Below are 11,997 nucleotides of genomic sequence, written 5' to 3'. Positions count from 1 at the left end.
TGGTTTGCTTTAAATGTGCAAACTCGGCTTTCCCATATGAATGAGATGTGCACTCGATGTCTTGTGTTAATGAGGCGAAGGTATGTGACACAGCCGTAGCCCACTTTCCGAAGCGTCGCTAAAGTGATGAAAGCTGGGCAGATGTTATTGCGCCACAGTTGTTGGGCTCTAAGCACCTGTCAACTGTGAAGCTCTCCATGGGAGGCTTAATCCACTCATCCACATCTTGCCATGATGTACGTAGTGTCTGGTAATTCTTTGTCCAGGCATAGTTTGCTTGCAGATCCTGCAGAATGTTTTTGGCAGTGAGAGTGAATGGGTATATGAATCCAAGAGGGTCGTACACTGAAGAGCTGATTGAGGTATTCTCCCTACGGGTGTATGGCTTTTGAGGTATTTAGAAGGTAAGTTGTCACTTTGGATTTGCCCTTGTATGCCCAGAGTTCTTTCTTTTGGCAGGTCCCCGGACTCAAATCCAGGGTTTTGACTTCTCTAGCCCGGTCTGCTTGCGGAATGGATGTCAAGACTGCTCTGCTGTTGCTGATCCCTTTGTGCAGTCGAAAACCTCCCATTGAGCATGCTGCTTCAAGCTCTTTGCACCATTTTATAAGCATCAGCTTCTGTAGGCACAGATTTCAAACAGTCACTACATAGTAGTTTAGGACTGATTGTAGCCACTGTTCAGGCGTAAAGAGTCTTTGAAATCTTTGCGCATTATTTGAGAGCAAAGGATGCCAGCTGGGTGAGGATGATGCACCGAAACAGATGCACTGCCATTCTGTGTTCCTTTAATGGTTGGCTCAGGTCGCCATTTGGCCACCATAAAGAAGCGCAGAAAGTCCAAATGATTCTCCATTACTGCTCACCTGGTGAAACATGCTTTCTATGTCTGCCATAAGGGCAATGTGCTCTTGTCGAAAGCGCAACAGGACACCTCCCAGGTTACCAGTCAGATTTGGTTCTGGATCAGTTTGTCATTCAAGGATGTTTCCTGGAGGGATGTCTGAACAGTCCAAACCACACCCTTAGGGTGCCTTTCTTTGTGTGAGCACTGCATGGTGGGGTAGGTACCACCCTGCCACTAGGGGGCACTAGTTCATTAGATGGGACCACCTCCGCTGGTTCCTTCTAGCATTCCTCTCTAGAAAGGTTGCGTATTTCCATGTGAAATGCGTCTTCTTCAAATTTCTTTTCAGGGACTTGCACGCTGATGGGCCTGTTCGTAATTGTTTTGCATCATTACATTGTTTTCTTTGAACGGCAGTAATAATGGACCGTTCTAAGTTCCTTTGAAGTTTCCCTGATTTGACCATAAAGGCGCTTGTTTCGACCACATCTCTGTTTTGTCCTCAGCTGCCAATTCGGGAAATCCTGATGATACTGCTTGATCAACAGGTGTTTACATCCTTATGGATATGCGATTGGCTGTAAACGCACAAGTGACTTCTTGCCCTCACAAATTGCTTTTGCATGAGGCCCATAACGACCCACCCCAGAGGTGTTTTAACAGCATACGGACCACTACCCTTACTGTTTATCACCTCCCAAGGTTCATTAGCTTTGCAGCATTGTGCCTATTAGCAACTCTTATGTCGGCATCCAAGGTTGGAATCTTCACTTTGTGCAGGTACGTCCAATTTGTCCAGAGATTCTTGTTTTGGTATGTGGCGTTTCGCGACAGGTAAGTGTGACTGTGTGTACACTGGTGGCAGCTTGTGGTATTGCACTCCTTCCATGTTGCTCACACTCGAGGACCAGAGACTACGCTAGTGCTCACTCCATTTTTCCTGTCCCATTGTGCAGAGCCTGGATTGTTATATTTTTCCAGAGATTGTTCAGCTTGCTCTTTAGAGATTCTGTACAGAATTGCGGAGCTACCGGGATCCAAGAATGCGTGTGTTGTTTACCTGGTTATTTACGTAGAACTTTACCTTCACAGGTTAGTGCTGTCAAAATTAACGCGTTAATTTTGTTCGATTAATTTTAAAAATTAAGCGTTTAAAAAAAATTAACGCAATTAACGCGGTTTGTTTACTTCCGGTTGCGGCCACCATTTTGGATGTGGCAAAGTGAGAGCTTTGTTTCCCAGATATATTAGTGTGTGTGTGGAATGGTGTATAAAGGCATAACTTAAAGCCTCACGGAGACGCGCCCGCACGTCCTCACATGCCACAGCTAAAACCGGCCCTGCTCGTATTAGTTACGGGCAGATCTGCGACATCAATATGGCGGACGAAGTATCACAGCAACGATGCACCACCTGCCCATGAGGCATCAGTCTCTGTCTATGATCTATCCTAACTAAAGGGAGCTATGTATATGTCTTGCGATCATCCTAACATAAAGGGAGAGCTATGTATAATAGTCTCGTGACATTATCCTTCAACTAACGGTAGAGTCTTATGTATATATGTCTCTGATCTATCCTAACTAAAGCAGGTCTTGTGTGTCTTGATCTATCTCAACTAAAGGGGAGTCTATGTATATGGTCTATGATCTTATCCTAACTAAAGGAGAGTCTATAGTCTATGATCTATCCTAACTAAAAGGAGGGTCTTGTATATATGTCTATGAGATCTATCCTAAACTAAAGGAGAGTCTGTATTAGTCTGATCTCTCCTAACTAAAGGAGGTCTATGTATATATGGTCTGTTGATCTATCCTAACTAAAGGAGAGTCTATGGCGAAAAGATGGCATAAGGACAAAGAATATGAATATGAAGCTTTGTCAAATCCACTGGATTGATGTCTTTGTTCTAACCTGCTTTATCTGTACTGATTTAACAGGAAGGGAGTCACATGACCGTCCCCATCACTGCTTGCAGTGCTTTTCTTGCTCTCTTCCTCATTGTGTCACTGGCTTCATCATTTACCAAAGAAGAAAGGTGAGAGAGAAAGGATCAAAGATATCTGCTTTATTGACTTTTCAGCACTTTACCAACAGGAACTCTGTAAGGCACCAGCCTGTCATGATAATATGATTATACCTAATGATGTGGAAGAGAAGTGATAGAAAAAGAAATAAGGATAACAGAAAGGAAAAGAAGTTTGAGTGAAGAGAGATCATCTTACATTAAAAACCAGTTACAAAATGTTTCTTTTTTTTATTTCAGCCAAACGTCCTCCATCTTGTAGTAAAACGTACTTTTATTTTACTTAGATTAAATGGGTTTAGATTATTGTGCAGATGAACTTTTTGAAGACTGTTTCGTATTTCATGTTCTAAAGTTCAGTGTGAGTGAACTTACCACAGTTTAACAGTTTATTTCTGATCTACAGGTCCTGACGGCTCTGAGCTCTCTGATACAACTGAATCCAGATCCATCCACCTGTGGAAACTACTGAGTGGACTAAAATTAAGATTTATTTTAGTATTTACAACCTCCTCCACTTACCATGCAGGGGGTTTCTATGTTGTGCTTGAAATTAATGTCATTGTTTATTAGAACTGATTTTAACATTCCTTTTTAATTATGTCTGTATGTTTTTTCATGAATCTTTTTATTTCATGGTTCATTTGACATTGATGCAAAAATGTTAATGTTAAATGTGTTTTTTCACATTTTGAATAAATTAATGGTTTTTGATATCTACTTAAATAACAGGTTTCTGTAAACTGTAGGGACAGATACAGTTCTCCAAAATCACCTCATGATGGATTATTGAAATGTTCTTTTTGTTTTGTCAGGGAAGTTATCATGAAAGGTTCCTCATATCACAGAGGTTACTAACTAGTAGCTTTTTGTAAGTTGTAAGTCTGTAAGTAGTTGGACCCAGATAGGCACTGATGGTGGTTGGGCTGCACATGCATATTAAGTTGCTTATAAAGTCAGTTATGGTCAGCCAAATTATCCTGAGCAGATAGGATGGTAGATTTAAATTCAGGTCAAGTGAATGATTAAAGGCAGAGTGAGCAGGACTCTGTCTGTTACACACACCAACACAACATTTATAGTTGGCCCTCCGTCTTTCGCCTAAAAACAGGTTGAAGGAGCTTGAAGCAGTGGTACACACTGCCGTATTGATGGACCTGATCAATGTCTAAATGGACATTTTATTACTTTCTTGATGATGTTTTACTGTGAATAAATTAGTTGCATCTCAAACTGCAGCTCTTGTGGGGGTCAGTACCTACCAAAAGAAGTCAATGGAAGGAAAAGCGGTGGACTGGCGTCAGGGTCAGGGGCGGCTCATTGATGCAAGTGGTAAGCGAAGGCTGGCCGGAGTGATCTGATCTAACAGACATGCTAGAAGTTCATGCTGGCTCTCCTAGGAAGGTGTCAGAACACATAGTCCATCACAGTTTGCTGCAAATGGGGCTGCACAGCCCCAGACCAGTCAATGCTGACCCCTGTCCACTGCCAAAAACACCAACAATGGACATGTGAGCATCAGGACTGGGCTGTAGCAATGGAAGAATGTAGCCTGGTCTGATGAATCACATTTTCTTTTAATATCATAATTCAAGTTTCAAGATCTCTTTATTGTCATTCACAGCACTGTAAAACTGAACATCTCCACAGCAGTCCCATTGATGCAGATCGGGGCATGCATGGGCTGTTTCTTTCTGTATAAACAGACATGTCTTCATGCAGATGAGATAAGTCAGAGAAAGTCAGTATTACACCTATTGAATGAAAAGATTTAAAACTTTATCTGTCAGGCTTTGGTGGAAGTCAGATGATAACTTGAAACACTTGTTAATCTAAGATAAAATATACAATGTCCTCCTTTAATCTTTGAAGCAAAGTAAAAGTGAAGTAAAAACAGAAGCTGGTTGAGCAGGTTTTAATGACATGACGAGGTGTGTTCCAGCCCTGCAGGCAGGCAGGACAAAAGATTAAAGTTACACTTTAAGAGAAGCCTCCTGACATTCCCGTCATTGCTTCATTGCTTGTTCTTGTGGTTGTCCTCGTGGCTGCAGCTGGATTCATCATTTACAAAAAGAAAAAAAGTGAGAGACCAAAATTAAATTCTCATTTATTATTTTGAATGTTTACTTTAGGTTGATGCTTTTCCCCTGCTTACAAAAGGTAAAAAAGTATAACCTCCTATCACGAAGCAACCATCAAAGACTGTAATGATGATAAAGAAATGTAATCAGCAGGTTAGAGGGGTAAATTATTTGTCTTCTCTTCTTGTTACAGCCCAGTGCATCCAAAATAAATGTTTAGTCTGACAAATGTTACATAATGTTGCTGGGCCAAGTCATTGATTCAGACTGATAATGCATGCCTCTTGGTTCTGGATAGAACAGATGTTGGACCTGTTGCAGAGACTGGTCATACTTGTCTGGATTAAACCACCAGAGGTTAGAATCCCCAGGAAAACTAATTCCGAGACTACCTGCTATAATTAGTGTGCTCACCAGGAAATACATAGTGTACACAGTATTCTACATAGAGGTGTACTTAAAGAAGTATCAGAATTTAGGCAGCACAAGATACTGAGTGCTACTCACCTTCTGATGAGCTGATAGTTTCCAGGTGTGTGTTTCTGCCAGTGATGGAGGCAAAGGGTGGAGCTCCTTATAGGGACAGCTGAGATGTTACAAAAGCCTCCCATGACATACTGAACAACCAGCCTCTGCAACAGGGTGGACAGCAGTTTATTAAAGGCAGATTAGTGCAGGACAAGTTGACTAACAGTGTTTTTTCTTTACAGCTCCTGACAACAGCTCTGAGCTCTCTGATAGACTGAATCCAGAAACCTGATTTACAAACACATTCTGTACACAGCGAAGTATTTCTAACTGATGTAAAGTGTTCACATCTCTAATTAAACAACAGCTGAAAGTATAACTAAGAGAGTGTTTCGAAAATCTTTGCTAAAGTTGGTTTCCTAGAACAAAGGTGAAGTGACTTTGTAGTAAAGAGTCTTTCTCTATAAGTTGTAGCTAAAAAAGCAACATTAAAATGTCGTTATGGCTTAAAAACTAAACAAAACTAAAAGTGGGGGTGTGATTTCGTCAGATTTGATTGACAGCAACCAAACAACCCAACAACTGTCATCACATTTAAACGGAAATATGTGACATCACCCTTTTTTTCCCGTTTGCGCTCTACCCACTTTAAACAACTGAGAAAAGCCCTGAGAGGAGAAAATACAGAAATCTGGAACGTGAAATAACCAAACTGTGTGTAGTGACAAGAAGAGTGAGGAAATAGGATTTCAGGGTATTTCAGAAAATAACATGCTGATATAACCTGCACATCAAGGGCTAAAGTGTTTACTTTGATTTGATTTGCTAAAAAAAAAAAAAAAGACATTTTAAGACTCAGTGGCATTTTTTGTTTTTTATAGAGTATGTGGAAATTTGAAACTGAAATCATTTTGGTGAAGGATATGTGTTGTTATCCTTTCTGTATAATGGATTTGTGTCTACTACACTCACCCACTGACCTCTAGTGGTACTCTATGCAGACATGCACACAGTTTGAGTCTTATTTGTTTTCAGATATGCAACTGTAAAGTTTCTGCCACCTCTCCAATAAACACTGGATGAATGAAAAATAGTTACAAATCTTGTAAATATTGTGTTTGTATATTTCTTTGTGGTAATGCTTTTGCTGGAATCTCAATCAACACTCAGCATGTGCATATGTTCGGTAGTCATGGAGACAGAAAGGGGGCGTGGCCTGGGTGACTGCAGCGCTGCAGTTCTATGGAACTGCTCATTCGAGCTTGGACTGGACACGAGTTAGGCTGCTGAGAAAGGTCTCTGTCGGAAAGTTTTAGTGGACTGGAAAGTTATGAATAAAAACCCAGAGAAAGAAAAATGGACCTGCTGAAAAGTTTCCTCTGACTTGGAGCCCCTGCTGAGCACAGTCAGGCGGCGGATCTTTAATTTGAAAAGTAAGACAGCTTTTAAATTTATGAAATCATCTTCCTGAAAGTCTTGAATTAGTTTCAGGACAAAAATAATATTATAACAATATTCATGTCAGTTGTTGAATATAAAAATAGAAAACCAACAGAATTTGAACCGGCTTATTAGGAAAACACTGTTTGGTGACACTCGACGTTTTATCTGTAAAATGATTATTAGCTGGTAGAAATGACTGAATGTCCCGTAAAAATGTAAATGTAAAAATGCTTTTCATTTGATTTGAGGGCATCAATATTTACACATTTATCATGAACATTTATGGAAAAAGATGGCGACCGTTCCATATTTCGAATCACACCAAGAATCTATTTTTCTCTGTCACCATGGAGATGGAAGGTTTAGGAGCAAACATGTTATGATTTATTTAAAAAGTATGAATGGTCACACAGAAACATGCCGGTCCAGTCAGAGCACACTGAAAAAGTTTCACATGTGAACTAAGTGTGCTGAAGATGCAGCAGACAGATCAATATTGTTCTGACTGTTGTTTGTCAACAAGCACACATTGTTTTGAGCTTATGTCGGAGAAGCGACGTCATTAATTATGCATGAGTTCATCAACGTACCCACGTAGCGTATGTAATGGCGTACACAATGTGCTGATATTAGGTTTTCACAGGATATTGATATTATTATATTATTATATAATTAATTAGTGTTTAGTCTCTTCTTCTCTCAGTTGAATTTCACTTTGAATCTGACCGTAGAGAGAGTTTGTAACCAAAGCTACAAAAAGAAACAGAAATAATTTAAGATGAGCTGGATTACTAACAAGACATTATTGGATGTGTATTCTAATTATGATTTGAATCTTTCATTTGTTAAATATCAGTTATGGCCAATACTGGTATATAGCGAGACCCATAGTGCACATGAAAACGTTAACACAATGTATTACAAACATAGTCAGAACCACCTGTTCCCACCTACGCAGGATTATTCCATTTTCCATTTTTAATAGAACTAAAATATGATGCAGAGTTATGGATCGTTCTTCACACTACATTTTATTGTAGAAACAAGATATGTTTTCATAATCAGAAGCAGGACTGTGAGCAGAGTTATTATGTGGATTTAAACTAACTGATTGGTCCCTCACTGAGCAGTGAGGCAACTGAGTGTACGGGCAGTATACTGGGCAGTACACACATTTTTTGATTGTACATGCAGTATATTGGGAAGTACGCATATTTACTGAGTGCACGCACAGGCGCAGTATTCTGGGCAGTACTGCCTGTACGCTCAGTATATTACTGACTGTACACTCATTAAATATGTGTACTGCCCAGTGTTAATTTTGTCACCCAATTTTTTAATTTAGTCTTAGTCTTGTTTCAAAGTTCAATCTTAGTCTTAGTCACTTTTAGTCTTTCACAAATTTTAGTCTAGTTTTAGTCAAACGTGAACACGGTATTTTAGTCCAGTTTTAGTCAAAACATTTTAGTCTTTTTCTATTTATTTCAGGATTTTTTTTTTTTTGCTTATTAATTCCAGTTCACTTGTGTTCCACAGCTAACATATTGATCAAATGTCTTGATTGAATTGAATTGAATGAATTTATCTTCAATGCAACTTTGCTAAGTGTCTTGTCTGTTGTTTCAATACACACTTAATATGCACTTGATTTAATTTTTTATCTACTAATAGCAGGTACACCCTATTATGACCAGTGTTGTCATCTTACTTTTAAAAAGTAGTTACAGTTACAAATTACTTCTGCCAAAAAGTAATTGTGTTAGTAACTCAGTTACCACACTGTAAAAGTAATTAGTTACTCAGCAAAGTAACTGACATTCATTTTTATGTTCTACAATGCTATTATGTTATATAACATCTTTAACGTCAAATATGTTTATAATAACTGATTGAAGAATAAAAACAGTACTTTAGAACATTTGGTATTTATTTGAACTTAGCTTGCAACCTGCCATATGATATGCACAGAAATAAACACACAAATGTAAACTTGAGTAAAAAAAACAAAACAAAGGAAAATCTAGCCATTAACTAGTGCAAATCTCTGTAACTGTATATTAGGCCTACTGCACAATAAACAGAACACTATACTACTCTTAAATATTCTGAAAAGTAACCAAATTAAATATTGAAAATAAAATAATATTCACACACTCTGCATTGAGGTACAAAATCCAATACCCAAAAATGTAAACTTGGGTAAAAAGAAACAAAGGAAAATTTGGCCTTTAAGTAGTGCAAATCTCTGTACTTGTATACCATTAAATAAAAAAAACAAAAACCAAATTAAATATTGGAAATAAATAATGTTCACACACTTTGCATTCAAGGGCAAAACTTAGACACACACTCTGCATTGAGGTACAAAATCCAATAACCAAAAATGTAAACTTGGGTAATAAGAAACAAAGGAAAATCTGGCCTTAAATAAGTGGAATTATCTGTACCTGTATAATATTGCACAATAAACAGAGCACTATTCAACTCTTAAATATTCAGTAAAGTAATAAAAATTAAATATTGAAAATAAATAACATTCAGTTATTCACACACTTCAAGCACAAAACTAGGACACACAAATGTAAACTTGGGTAAAAAGAAACAAAGGAAGGTCTGGTCATTAAGTAGTGCAAATCTCTGTACTCGTGTGTTATTGAACAATAGAGCCGGCCCTCGGATTTTGGTGGCCCTTAAGCAACATTTTGTGTGTGGCCCCAAAACACTCAGAGGGCAACCACCAAATCACACGCACTGCTCGTAACTGAATGAAAACACACATGCACTTGAATTAACAACAAACAAACTTTATTTTAAAACAATGTATCGGTATATTAAAATTGAAGTAGATGAGGTAGATGGACCTGGTGTAGCAGAGGTCTACAGATGTAGCAACTCAAAAGTTCCTGTGTTTCCGTGACGGGGCTGTGACTGGTCCTTGACTGGTCCTTGACTGGTCCTTCGCAGGTCCGTGACGGTATAGTAATCCCCCGCGATGACGAGTCAGTGAGACCCCGACTGGAAACGCCCCTAAGCAGTCTGTGTGAAAACCAGCTGCAATGCCTCATTTGTCCACGGGGAGGAGCAGTGATGTTCCGCTCTCACCGTAGACTGTCTAAACTAAGACACATCTGAACAGATACGCTGGGGTGAGCGGTGACCCGATCAGCTGAGACAGAGCACAATCATGGATGTGGTTAGTGGTGCAAAGGATCATCATGATCCGTTCATATCGCCCCCCACAGCACCAAGTGTTCTGCGGATCGGTTGATGGGAAAAAAACAGTTGTGATAAGATAACACTGAGGCACCGCTGCAGCCGCAACTCCATGTCATGCACAACAACAACACGCCAACATAAACTTGTTATTAAAGAAAACTCCGCTCGTAATGTCTGTTTTTTAAATATATTTTTTTGGACCTTTTTTGGACCTTTTGCACTTGCGTACTAGTAGCACGCTAGTTGCACACTAGTAGTGTGTTGTCTCATTCTAGTACAGCCAAACTCCTTACATGTTGGGTTTGGAGGCTCATTAGTAAGACAAACTTTGTTCGACTGAGGTCAAAAATGCCTTACTATTGCTACTAGTGGGCATTTTGGTGCTACTAGTAGGGTCCAGGAGGCTATTAGTGTGTGACACATGCCTGTGTAAAAAACGTTACTAATAAGACACAGTCGTTCTACTAGTGTGCTCTAGTAGTTCTACTAGTGCGCAAAATCGTCTTACTAGTAAGGACAAAAACTTACTAGTACATGGACCTTAAGTCCGATATCAAGGATATTGAATAAATGCTCAAATGGCTTTCCATATGCTTGTACCTTGTACAACACGATGGAATTCCTTCTATGATGCCCTGTCTCATATCTGTGAAATATCCATGGTTGACCTTAACACCATTTCCTCCAAATTAGGACTGACAGCAATCACAGAAAGGGAACACCAGTTTTTAAAGGAGTACTGTACTGCAATGAAGCCCCTTACAGTTGCTTTAGATATACTTCAGGGAGAAGACAACTGTTTTCATGGTACACTCCTACCAACGATGGAGATATTAATGCTGAAGACAGAAGCCCTAAAAAGTAGCCTGCAAATACTGAGGGACCTTCCTGACGCCATAGTCACAGTAAGAACTTGAATTGAGTATTTTATAATTTATTATGTGAACACTGCTGTAGTACTCATAATAATAAATAATGCTACCACTAAAATCCAGTTCCAGTCTAGTACAATGAAGAGGCACTCACACCGGGCGCAGATCAGCAGAGAGGACGGCAGATGCAGAAGGCGTCCAGAAGCAGCGGCCCCAGAAAACGGCTTCTGGCTCTCGCCGCGGCCAGAACAGGCGCGAGCGTTCTTCCGCAGGATTTCTATTTCTTCTTCTCGTCTTCGTTTTTGTCCGCGAACTGCGGCTAAAACCTCGTAAATTTCAACACAACAGAGCACTGCGCACCAGACAGGAAATCCGACAGAGAATCAACATAATAAACTCCGCCGCCCCTTCAAATAAAACAAATACTCAGTTCATGTAGCTTTTACAACTTCACATCAACGTACGTCATGACCGGTGGCACCAGGTGATCAAAGATCGATCAAAGGGTCTCAACGAGAGACTAATTGTTGAAGTGGAACAACACACAATCCTTTTATGACACAACAGATGCTTTTAAATCGGCTCCACGTCGAGAAGCAAAGTCAGCTGTTTGTTGTTGTTGTTTTCTTTATACACTGTTTATCGCGGGGTCCGGGTATGTCCAGAATTCTCGCGTGATCTCGTGATCTCCGGCCGGCTCGCTCCGCTGCCGTTCCGCGGCTGATCCGCGTCCGGTGTGAGTTGACGCCGGGCAAAGTACCGTTCCGCTTCCGTTCCGCTCTGTTCCGCTTCCGTTCCGCGTTCGGTGTGAGTCCGTGTTAGCCTTATCCTTTACCTCCTGTACCGCAGCCAGAAGTTTGAATTTTGGAAGAGTTACAGCAGCAAGTATAGCCTCTTCATTTCCCAGGACATCAGCAAATCTGTTTTGATAGCCTGAAATTATATATCACATTAATCACATTAAAATAATCACATTAAATGTAATACATATCCACACAAATCAGTGTTATTATTATTTCTGATTTTTATTATTATTATTATTAA

This window comes from Larimichthys crocea, chromosome XVIII (genome assembly GCF_000972845.2).
Source record: "Larimichthys crocea isolate SSNF chromosome XVIII, L_crocea_2.0, whole genome shotgun sequence".
Taxonomy (NCBI): Eukaryota; Metazoa; Chordata; class Actinopteri; family Sciaenidae; genus Larimichthys; species Larimichthys crocea.
The sequence above is the reverse complement of the archived record's forward strand: the minus strand, read 5'-3'. Positions refer to the sequence as shown.